The sequence below is a fragment of the Vombatus ursinus genome, unplaced genomic scaffold (genome assembly GCF_900497805.2).
Source record: "Vombatus ursinus unplaced genomic scaffold, bare-nosed wombat genome assembly UNPS02000582.1, whole genome shotgun sequence".
NCBI lineage: Eukaryota > Metazoa > Chordata > Mammalia > Diprotodontia > Vombatidae > Vombatus > Vombatus ursinus.
The window spans coordinates 20,712,613-20,725,740 of NW_020940360.1; the positions used below are offsets into that span (position 1 = coordinate 20,712,613).

The 13,128-nt window shown below is 39.0% G+C and overlaps 1 pseudogene; it reads right to left on the reverse strand.

Annotated features, from left to right (window-relative positions):
• The window catches only part of LOC114037490, a 56,853-nt pseudogene that overhangs the window by 3,825 nt on the left and 39,900 nt on the right, over nt 1–13,128 (reverse strand).

Consider the following 13,128-nt stretch of genomic DNA (forward strand, 5'->3'; position numbering starts at 1 on the left):
AAGTGCTATTAAAATAATAACTATTATCATATTCTTTATATTTACCCCTTAGGTATCTCTTAGTTAAAAGTATTTCTTCATTGTGTTCAATGTCTTCTTCTATTTACTCATACCCCTAACATCAGTTTCTGGGCTAGGGGTTTAAGCCTGGGGCAAAGTTCACTCCAATACTTTTGAGCGTCCTGCTTTATCCAGATTTTCTGGTCTTGTCTTCTACTCTGATTTAAGCCAAAGATGCTTGGATGCTGGGTTAGGTTGGTGCTACCTAAAAACTTCTCTGGGCCTGGGTCTTGATGCAGACAGGGCTCTGGAGCTTTGCTGCCCTAAGCACTGCTTGAGGCTTGACTCATAATGTGAGATTGGGCTGCTTTGAGCTACATCTTCTACTTGCCCTGATTTGTTGCCATCTGGGGTTACTACATGAATATGATAGATTTTTGGTGTAGCCCAGGACTAGATAGAAGAGTTTATATTTGATTCTCTTTGGTTTTATTTGTGTACTTTCTTGCATTTTTAGAACTTTACAGAGGGAATTTGTGGGTATCTGAGATCCTGTTCTTTTCACATTTCTCCTTGGATGAAATATTCTTACTCAAGAATCAGGAAGGGGGCAGAGCCAAGATGGTGGAGGGAAAGCAGTGACTTGTTTGAGCTCTCCCACAAATCCCTCCAAATACCTATAAAAATGGCTCTAAACAAATTCTAAATCAGCAGAACCCACAAAAAGACAGAGTGAAACAAATTTCCAGCCCAAGACAGCCTGGATGGTTGATTGGAAAGGCATATTGCGCTGGGCGGGGAGAGGAACGCAGCTTGGAGTGGGCACTCAGGCCACAGCAAACCTGGAGCAGGCCTCAGAGGACTGAATCACGGGCAGCTGTGGCAGTTTCCAGACTTCTCAACCCATGAACGCTGAAGACAACTTAGAAGGTCAGTGGGTAAAGTCTGTGACTGCGGTGAGAGAAGGAGCTAGGTCTCAGCCATCCCCAGGGCCGCAGCTGTTTCCTGAGCTTCTGGCCCACAGAATGAGGGGGAATCGAGTGGCTGATCACAGGGGGTTGCAGGGATCTCTTTGCCTGTGCTGAGGCAGGAATTCTTACTTTGCCCATGCTTGGATCTGGGTCACAGTTCTGAGGGGCAGTCCTGGGGGGAGGAAGAGCGCTGGCGTGGTGGAGCTTGTTGTGACGGTGGAGAGGAAACACCTTGCTGTGAGGGACTGTCTGATGTTGGCTGCTGCCAGGTGAACATTGTGGCAAGATTGGGGTAAGATCTGGGTATTTGGAAGTAACCGAGGCAGGGGCTGTGGTAGGCGGAGTTGTGGTGAACTGAGATGGGCTGGATACGGAGAAGCCCTGAGGCAGTGGGCAGTGCTATGTGAGATAAGCTGGGGAAGGTACAGAATGCAAGGAAGTAGCTGGAGCATGTGCTCCTGAGGCAAGGGGCTGTGCCACGTGGGAGTGGGACAGCAGAGGACGAGTTCCCTTTGCTTAGTCCCCTCCCTAAATGCAATGTCAACCCCAGACGCCTCCTTCCTGTGTCCTTCCTGACTTCCTGGGTCACGTACCTTCCCTTTGTGTAGCACTGACCCCAGACGCCTCCTCCTGGTATCTGGGCCTGACTTCCTAGGTCACGTACTCTTTGTCTATGCACTAATCCCAGACGTCTCCTTCTTGTATCTGGTCCTAGCCTCCTGCGTCACTCCCTCTCCCTTGGTGCGCTAAACTCAGACAGCCCCTTCCGGTATCTGACCCTACAATCATTGACCAGTAGGCAGGCTGAGGAGGAGGGGCTAAGTAGGTACTTAAGGAACTATCGTGGTCAGATCACAGGCTCTCTTTGCTCCTGCTCTGTTGCTCTGGCCTTCCTGCTTGGCCTTGCTGTGATGACCTCTGAATAAAGCTCCGGTGTTGGCACCTCCTGATGGGCTCATCTCTGTGTGTGTATCTGGGTAGGCTCCGAAGACTGGTAAGTAGTATGACTCTGGCAGCCTGCTCCTTATAGGAGGAGAGTGTACGGTGTGGCCGGCACAAGGTCGGCACAACCGGTACACCTTGCCCCTTATCATACCACCTTGGAAGAACTGAAAATTTACAGGTCCCTAGAAGTAGTTTTGAAAACAGCTGTACAAACCCCAAAGCTTGGGAAAGTACATTCTTCACATTGGAAGCAGACTCTTACCTTAATAAAGAGTTTAAAACTCAAGTAATTGGATGGGATCATGAGCAAACCTCACAAAAAGAGTCAGACTATATTATCTTACTTTGGTGACAAAGAAGATCAAAACATACAACCAGAAGAAGACAACAAAGCCAAAGCTCCTACATCCAAAGCCTCCAAGAAAAATATGAATCAGTTCTAGGCCTTGGAAGAGCTCAAAAGGGATTTTGAGAAGCAAATAAGAGAAGTAGAGGAAAAACTGGGAAGGGAAATGAAAGTGATGCAAGAAAATCATGAAAAACAAGTCAACAGCTTACTAAAGGAGACCCAAAAAAATACTGAAGAAAATGACACCTTAAAAAGTAGCCTAACCCAAATGGCAAAAGAGGTCCAAAAAGCCAATGAGGAGAAGAATGCCTAAAAAGCAAAACTGGCCAAATGGAAAAGGAAGTCCAAAAGATTACTGAAAAAAATACTTCCTTAAAAATTAGAATAGAGCAATTGGAAGCTAGTGACCTTATGAAAATCAAGACACTGTAAAACAAATCCAAAAGAATGAAAAATTAGAAAACAATGTGAAATATCTCATGGGAAAAACAACTGACCTGGAAAATAGATCCAGGAGAGAGAATTTAAAAATTATTGGACTATCTGAAAGCCATGATCAAAAAAAGAGCCTAGACATCATCTTTCAAGAAACGATCAAGGAAAACTGCCCTGATATTTTAGAACCAGAGGGCAAAATAGAAATTGAAAGAATCCACTGATCTCCTCCTGAAAGAGATCCTCAAAGGAAAACTCCTAGGAATATTGTAGCCAAATTCCAGAGTTCCCAGATCAAGGACAAAATATTGCCAAGCAGCCAGAAAAAAACTATTCAAGTATTGTGGAAACACAATCAGAATAACATGAGATGTAGCAGCTTCTATGTTAAGGGACTGCAGGACATGGAAAATAATATTCTGGAGGGTAAAGGAGATAGGATTACAACCAAGAATCACCTACCTAGCAAAACTGAGTATAATCCTGTAGGGGGAAAAATGGTCATTCAGTGAAATAGAGGACTTTTGAGCATTTTTAATGAAAAGACCAGAGTTGAATAGAAAATTTGACTTTCAAATACAAGACTCAAGTGGAACATGAAGAGGTAAACAGGAAAGAGAAATCATAAGAGATTTATTAAGGTTTAACTGTTTACATTCCTGCATGGAAAGATGATATTTGTAACTCATGAGACCTTTTTCAGTATTAGGGTAGTTGGAGGGAAAAATTTTATGTATATAGATAGATAGATAGATAGATAGATAGATAGATAGATAGATAGATAGATAGATAGAGGGCACAGGGTGAGTTGAAGATGAAGGGGTCATATCTGGAGAATAAAATGAAGGGATGAGAGACGATTATACTAGGAGAAGGAGAAAGGGAGAGGTAGAATGGGGTAAATTATCTCACAAAAACTGAAAAGAAAAGGCTCTTACAGTGGAGAGGAAACAGGGGAAGGTGAGAGGGAATGAGTGAATCTTATTCTCATAGGATTTGACTCAAGGAGGGAATAACATACACACTCAATTGGGTATGGAAATCTGTCTTACCCTACAGGATAATAGGGAGGGGAAGGGAACAAAAGAGTAGGGGGATGATAGAGAGGAGGGCAGATTGGGAAAGGGGGTAATCAGAAGCAAATACTTCTGAGGAGGGACAGAGTCAAAAGAAAGAATAGAATAAATGGGAGGGAATAGGATTAAGGGAAATAGAGTTAGTTTTCACAGTATGTCTACTCTGGAAGTGTTTTGCATAACTGCACATGTATAACCTATATTGAGTTGCTTGCCTTTTCAATGAGGGTGGGTGGGGGACCCTGTCCCTAAGGAGTTCCCACTATAATGGGGGAGACAACAGGCAAACAAATATGTATAAACAAGACATATATAGGAAAAACAGGAGATAATTAACAGAGGGAAGGAAGTAAGAGAAGTTGGGAAAGGTTTCCTGTGAAAGTTAGAATTTTAGTTGAGACTGAAAGGAAGCCAGAGAAGCCAGTAGGTAGAGATGGGGAGAGAGTGCATTCCAGGCATGGGGGAACAGCCAGAGAAAATTCCTAGAGACAAGAAATGGGAGCATGTTGTTTGTGGAAGAGCAAAGAATCCAATGCCACTAGAATGAAGAGTATGTAGTAGGGATTATCGTGTAAGAATGTTAGAAAGTGTGTTGTTGGGCTAGGTTATGAAGGGCTTTGAATGTCAGAGAATTATGTATTTGATCCTGGAAGTAACAGGGAGTCACTGAAGTTTATTGAGTAGGAGGTAACATGGTCAGACCTATACTTATGAAAACCACTTTGAATGGAGGATGGGTTGGAGGTGCAAAAAGACTTGAAGAACACAGGCTCACCAGGGGGCTTTTGCACCAGTCAAAATATGAGGTAATGAGGGTCTACACCAAGGTGGTAGCAGTATCAAAGAGAGAAAGTATTACAAAGAGAGGTTGCAAAGGTGAGATTGACCATCCTTGGCAACATATTGGATGTGGGTGGGGGGGTGAAAGATAGTGAGAAGTTGAGGATAACATCTAGGTAATGAGCCTGAGGGACTGGGAGTCCCCTACAATAATAGGGAAAGAAGGAGGTGGGGAGGTTTTTAGATGAATTCTGTGTTAGACATGTTGAGTTTAAGATGTCAACTGGACATCCAGTTTGAGATATCTGAAAAGCAGTTGAAGATGTGAGATTGGGGATCAGCAGAGAGGTTGGACAGGATGGGGATTTGAGAATCATCAGTATAAAGATTGTAATTAAATCCATAGGATTTGATGAGGTCACCAAGTGAAGAGAAGACACCTAGAGAGAAGAGAAGAGGACCCAGGACAGAGTCCTGTAGGCTGCCCATCACCCTGATGGAGATCCAGGAAAGGAGACTGAAAAGGAGCTATAAGATAGATAGGGGGAGAACCAGGAGAAAGTGGTGTCCCAAAGACCTAGACAGGATAGCTCAACAGGGTTTTTGAGGATAAAGGAGACATGTTCACATTTTGGGGCAGCAGAGTATACCATATATAGCCAGTATACAGGGAAAGATTGAAGAGAAGTGAGAGTTGGGATAACAGAGGAGATAATTTGTAGGAGGAGATGGAAAGGAATGAAATTCCTTGTGAAGGTAGAGGGATTTGCTTTGGGAAGTATTAAGGCCACTTCTTCATATGAGATAGGAGTGAAGCAGTAGATAGTGGCAGAAAGCATTTTAGTGATATGAAATGAGGAAGAGGGGAAAAGAAACTTATGGCAAATGACCACAATTTTTTTGACAAAATATCAGACAAGATTCTCAGCTGAGAGGGTGGGGGTAGGGGAACCATGGGAGGTGTAAGGAGGGATGAAAAGATTTGGAAGAGCTGCTATGAAGAGTGGGATAGTGAATTGATAAGAGAAGTGCAGAAAGATTGCCTAGCAGCAGTAAAGCCTAGTTGAGGTTTTGTAACATATTTGCAGTGAGCCCAGTCAGAAGAACAGTTGTGTGATTTTTTCCACCTTTGTTTAGCAACATGGGTGTAGGAGTATAGGAAGCAGATGGTGGGAATGATCCACAGCTGAGTCTTGGCAGGGTATAACTGGCAAAATGATAAGGGGGACAGAGACTCAAGGGAAGAGAACACTATAAGGTTGGACTCATTCCCCAAGGAGTCAAAATGGGAAAAGAGGAGAGAGGGGCTAGTTCAGAGGCAATGGTTTGGGAGAGAACTGAGGAGTCAAGAGATTGGGGCAGGGTTTGGTAAGGGAAGGCAGAAGGAGAGGTAGAAAGCCAACAGATTGTGATCAGATTAGAAGATTTTGAAATTCTTGAAGATGGAGATGATGTATTTAGGCATGATGGCAAGAACAAGAGCATAGTCACCTTTGTGTGTGGCCAAAGTGAAATGAAGGAGTTGATCATGAAAAATGAGTACATTAAGGTGTTTGAGGGACGTCATACATTTCCCAGACACTATCCCTTACAATATAAATCACAGGTAAATCGTTGTTAGCAATATGCTGCAGCCTACATGTGCACACCATGAATCTCAGTCTGTCTTTCTGAACTGATTACACATTCTTCCTTTCAAGTCCCAGCCAATTAAGCCTATTTTTATTTCTCATAAATGACATTTCATTATCCAATTGTGTGCCTTTGTAAAATCTGTTCCTTATGAAGACCTTCCTTGATTTCCTTATTTGATATGACACTCCCCATGATTTTTTATTTGCTGCACACATATCTTATCTTTTAACATGTTATGTGCCTTCAACAGAACACCAGTTTGAGAGTAGGTACTGCCTTGCTTTTTTATTTATATGCATAGCACTTAGCACAATGCCTGGAACATAGTAGACGTGTGATAAATACTTATTGATTCTACTTGATTGGGTGCTCTATAATTAATCACATGCCTTTATCAAAAGGTACATAATTACTTAGATAGATAGATATTATGTATATGTGTATATATATATATATAACTATTATTTCTCCTTATGTTATCTCTTCTATTCCAGAAACTAATTTGTTAAGAGATTGGGTCTCCCTAAATGATTTAGGCTTGAAGTGAAGTGGCCATTCATAGACTCAATAGCACTGCTGATTGGCATGGGAACATTGATCTGTTCCATTTTATGACAAGGGCCATGAACTGTTGATTCACCTACTCCTTAGCCAGGCTGGTGGCCCTCTGCTTTTAGGGATCACTATATCATTTCTCCACCTAGTATGAATATCCAGTGGCTTAGCAGTTCAGAACTCCTGAGTTCAAGAGATCTACCAGTCTTAGCCACCCTAGTAGCAGAGATTACAAGCATGTACTACCACATCTGGACCAGGAACTAATATTCATCAAGGTACCACTAAGAGTCAGAAATGTGGCACTAGAACATTCCTGTACCAGGGAAATAAGCAACATCTCAGGTCACATGCTGATAGGTGACCAATTCTCTACAAATATTGCGGAGAAAAGTCAAAAGAACTTTGAAGGAATTATCCCTTATCCTTTAATCCATTATCAAGGATCTTTAAGACACTCTAGTTTTATTCCAGGAAAGATTATGAACCCAGGCAACTTTGTACAGAGAAAACTCTAACACCATCTCAAAAATTATCATTTTTATAAAGCAAGGTTTATTGCATTTGGCAAGCAATCTCCTGTCCACTCAATTCTCCATTGCCTTAGTCTCTCTGTTTATTTTGTGCATTCATCAAAATCTTTCTCAAGAGGTGGGTAACTATAACCTCTGAGAAATCAGAGAGATCCAAATTCCAAAAGGGGGCCCTCCTAGTGAGTTTCTCATTCCCTAGCCCCATGAATGAAAAATCAGGACTATGAGATACTATTTGATACCTAGGAATAAATAATTTAATCAAAATAATGTTGCTAGGACAGGTTCATCCATTTCCCCAAATAAGCAAACTACTCCCCTCTTGTCAATGCATTTTCTTATGGGGGAAAAAACCTATGAAATACACACAATTTGATACAAATAAAATGAGTCATATTGCTGTACTCAAAAGAGCAGCTTTGAAATGGGTCTCCCTTTACCTGAAGAGTCAGGCTTTCAGAAATGGCTTATACTCCTTCTAATCAAGGCATGCAAGCAATTGAACAAAAATAAATTTAAAATACCAAACATAAAATTACTGACTTTGGGAGAAATATCTTCTTGTTATGTTATATCATTTAATGAGATCAAGTACAACAGGGAATATTTCCTAGCAAGCATAATTAGTAGCCAACAAACTGCTAAATGGAATGCCGCACTGTATTCCATATCTCTGCTCCAGGGCACAGAATAGAACTGCTGACTCAGGAACTAGTGGTATTTTCAAACTGGCCAAGTGCCTGAGTGAAGAGTGTCATCTATGCATGTTGTTTTTTTTTTAACCTTTTAAAAATAATATAAGAGCCAAGATAGCAGAGTCAAGGCATGGACTCACCTGAGCTTTCCCAAATTCCCCTCTGACAACATAAAATAACACCTCAAAATTTATTCTGGAGTGACAGAACCAACAAAAGGACAGGGTGAAACAATTTTCTAGCCCAAGACAATTTAGAAGGTCAGCAGGAAATGTCTGTCCCACTGGGGTAAAAGTGGAGTGCAGCAGCACAGGCCACACCCCAGCAAACCAGCAGCAAACCTTGGAGGCAACTGAATCAGAGGCAGCTTATGGAGTTCTCAGCCCACAGACAGTAAGGGGTTTGGAAAACTAGTCAGGAGATTACAGGAGACTCTTTGCTGGAACTGGGTGCAGGACTCTATTGCATTGCTCATATGTAGTTTTGGGTCACAGTACCAAGGCAAGGAGAAGAGGTAGGAAAAGCAGAGACCCTAGTCAAAGTTCCAGGATGGAAAAGAGCACAGACCACAGTGCAGGCCAAAACAGCACTGACCACACCTCTCCTTAGATCATGCCACCTTGGAAAAACTGAAATTTATAGACTCCCAGAACTAGTCCTAAACACAGCAACACAAAAACCTGAAGCTTGGGAGAATGGCCCCTCTACCCCAGGAGCAGAGTCCAACTTTAATGTAAAGTTAAAAGTAAGTGAAAAGGCTACAAAAATGAGCAAACAACAACAAAAAAAAAAAGAACCTGACCATAGAAAGTTACTATGGTGATAGTGAAGACCAAAACACAAACTCAGAAGAAGACAATAAGACCAAAGTAGCTACATGCAAAACCTCAAAGAAAAATGTGAATTGGTTTCAGACCATGGAATAACTCAAAAAGTATTTTAAAAATCAAGTAAGAGAAACAGAGAAAAAAATAGGGACAAGAAATTAAAATAATGCAAGAAAGAATTAATAACTTGGTAAAGGAAGCACAAAAATAATGAAAAAATAAGACTTTAAAAAAATAGGCCAAATATTAAAAAGGCACAAAAATCTACTGAAGAGAAGAATTCCTTAAAAAGCAGAATTCACCTAAAGGAAAAAGATACAAAACTTAACTGAAGAAAAGAATTCCTTAAAAAGTAGAATTAGTCAAATGGAAAAAGAGATACAAAAGCTCACTGGAGAAAATAATTCCTTAAGAAGTAGAATTGAGCAAGTAGAAACAAATAACTCCATGAGCTATCAGGAAACAATAAAATGAAGTCAAAAGAATTAAAAAATAAGAAAATATGAAATACCTCACAGGGAAATCTACTGACCTGGAAAATAGATTGAGGAGGGATAATTAAAGAATTACTGAACTACCTAAAAGTTATGATAAAAACAGAGCTTAGATATTATATTTCAATAAAATACCAAGGGAAACTGCCTTGACATCCTAGAATCACAGGGTAACATAAAAATTGAAAGAATCCACCAACCATTTCCTGAAAGAGATCACAAAATGGAAACTCCCTAGAAAATTGTAGCCAAATTCCAGAATTCCCAGGTCAGGTTGAAAATATTGTAAGCATCTAGAAAGAAAAAATTCAAATATTATGTAGTAACAGAATAACACATGATTTAGCAGCTTCTGAACTAAAGGATCAGAGGGCTTGGAATGTGATATTCCAGAGGACAAAGGAACTAGGATTACAACCAAGAATCACCTACCCAGCAAAACCAAGGGGGAAAATGGATATTTAATGAAATTGAGGACTTTCAATCATTCCTGATGAAAACACCAGAGCTAAATAATAATAGAATAGAATAAAAAGGGTATATAAATAAATACTCTAAATAAATAGAAAATTTGACATTCAAACACAAGACTTAAGAGTAGCATAAAAAGGTAAACATGAAAGAGAAATCATACTTTTTACATCCTACATGGAAAGATGGTACTTGTGGCTCTTAAGAACTTTTTCTTAATTAGAGTAGTTAGAAGGAGAATACATAGACAGGGGGCATTTGACCAAAATTACTTATAGCAGTTATTTTTATGGTGGCAAAGAATTAGAAAATGAGGGGATACCCATCAACTTGGGAATGGTTGAACAAGTTGTGTTATATAATTTACATGGAATACTCTTGTGCTATAAGAAATGATGAGAAGGATGCTTTCAGAAAAACCTGGAAAGACTTACATGAACTGATTCAGAGTGAGGTGATCAGAACTGGAAGAACATTGTACACAGTAACAGCAATATTGTGCAGTGATCAACAGTGAATGATTTCGCTATTCTGATTAATACAATGATCCAACAATTCCAAAGGACTCATGATGAAAACTACTATTCACCTCCAGAGAAAGAACTGATAGAGTCTGAATGCAGATCAAAACATAAAATTTTTCACTTTTTTCATATTTTGGTCTGTGTTTTCTTTTGCAATATGAATAATATGGAAATATGTTTTGCATGATTGTATGCATATAATCTGTATCAAATTGCTTGCCATCTCATGGAGGAGTCAGGGGAGGAAGGGACGAAAAGAATTTGGAGCTCAAAATTGTAATTAAAAAAGGAATGTTAAAACTTGTTTACACATGTAATTTAAAAATTATTCAAAATAATACTCTTATCAGTGATTTTTTATTATGGAAAACAGTAATTTTTTCATAAAAATATGTTATTTGTTTAAAATAATAATAATGTAGCTTTTGTTTTAATATGATCTTTGTTTCTGAATATACTTTTCTTCTTTCCCCACCCCAGGGATCATCCTTGTTATAACCTTGTTGCAAATAATAAAAAAGAAAGAGGGAGAAAAACAATTTAGCAAAATTAACCAACACATCAATTGAATATAACAACATATACAAAATTCTGCATCCATAGTCTCCCACTTCTGAAAAGAAAGGAGACAAGGAGGACCATTTTCTTAAATATTTTTGTTCCTGAGGCCAAGCTTGGTCACTTGTTCATTCTTAATAAAGAGTACTTTTTCTTTCTCTCTCTCTCTCAATCTTTCTTTGTCTCTGTCTCTCTGTCTCTCTCTTTATCTCCCTCTCTCTCTCTCTTCCCCTTCCCCCCTTCCTCTTCTCTCCTCTCCTCTCCTCTTCTCCTCTCTCTCTCTCTCTGTCTCTCTCTGTCTGTCTCTATCTCTGTCTCTCACTCTCTGTCTCTCTCTCTCTCTCTCTCTCTCTCTCTCTCTCTCTTTCCATTTACATTGATGTAGTGATTGTTGATACTGTTGTCCTGATTCTGCTCATTTGACTATATATAAATTCATGTAAAGAATCCCATGGTTCTCTGAATTCTTCATATTTATAATTTCTAACAGCAGAGTACTATTCCATTATATTCATCTACCACAATGTGTTTATCCATTCTCTAATCAATAGCCATCTACTTTTTCTCCATTTCTTTGCTACCACAAAAAGCTCTGAATTTACTTTTCTTTTTTTAAACAAACTTTATTGACCTTTTTTATATCATTTAAATTTCTACTATTATCCTACACCACCACTCCACAACCAAAGAATATTTTAAAAGTAAAAAAAAGAAAAAAGAAGAGAAAACAAATTGTCAAAACCAATAAATACTTTGAAGAAATCTGAAAATATATGTAACATTCCATACCTGTGGATCTTCCACATTTGCAAAGGACTAGGAAAAGACGTCTTCTCAGAACTCTTATTTGGGGCTTTGGGCTTGATCTTTGTACATTTTTAACTTTGAAACATTTGTATTCAAAAGTTTTGTGGTAGTGGTTCTTTCCATTAACATTGTTGTAGTTACTGTTATGGCGTTATTTTAGTTAACATACATATGTGTATATATATGTGTGTGTGTGTACACATGTATATGGACATATACATGTATGTATGTGTATATATATATGTACATATATATATGTACATATATATATATATATATATATATAGTTTTTTTAAGAGGCAGCTAGGGTGCCAAGCAGATAGACCACTGGGTCTGGAGTCAGTAAGACTTGAATTCAAATCCAGACTTGGACATTTATTAGCTGTGTGACCCTGGTGCAAGTCACTTAACCCTGTTAGTGTTATTTCACTGGAGAAAGAAATGGCAAACAACTCCAGTATCTTTGCCAAGAAAAATCTCATGGACAGTATGGTCTAAAGGGTCATGAAGAGCCAGACATAACTGAACAGCAATTTTTTTGGCTTTTCATCAGAGTATCTAAGTTTTTCCATGCTTCCCTATATCCTAATAATTCTTTTTAAGCATCTGCTTTTTTCCCAACTGCAAAAAGGTGCTGCTATACATATTTTGGTATATGTGAGGAATTTTTTTTAATCAGTTACTTTCTTGGTAAATATAGAATAGTAGAATCTCTGTACTAAAGAGTAAGGGCATTTTAGTCACTTTATTTCTGCATCCATTTTCTAAAGCATACGTTCAACCTAGGTCTATGCTGCCAAAACATCTATAAAATGATAATCAAATGACATCTGACTAAAGAAATCATCCAAATGCTGTAGCTCATTTGTATGATCATGCCACATATCAGCAGAACCATGTGTGCCACACTAAGACAAATCCTGGAAAATCATCCTCACTTTCAATTCAATCAAATTCAAATTCATTTATGAAATTGAGCTTTTTGTATTTCACTATGTATACTTCATAATGTGCTAGAGACTAGAAGGAATATGAGAGAATTATGTAACCAGGCTATTTCTTTGAAAATGTTCACAATATTTGGAGGGAGATAAAACATTCAGATGTGAAACAAGTAGAAAAATTATAGATGGATAACATAAATGAAATGCAAATTGAAGGTAATCAAGTACTAAAATGTAAAGACAGCTAGGTGGCACAGTGGATAGAGCACTGGACCTGGAGTCAGAAAGACTAGAGTTCAAATCCAGCCTTAGGCAATTATTAGCTGTGTGGCCCTGGGCAGATCACTTAACTGCTGTCTGACTGTTTTCTCAACTCTAGCACTTACCTCCTAGAGTTGTTGTGAGGATTAAATTACATAATATTTGTAAAGTGTCTAGCACATCGACTGGCAGAGAATGGGAACTTAATAAATGCTTTTTATCCCTTCCTTCCCTATATACCCTGAGGACAAAGACAAAAATGTAAGTT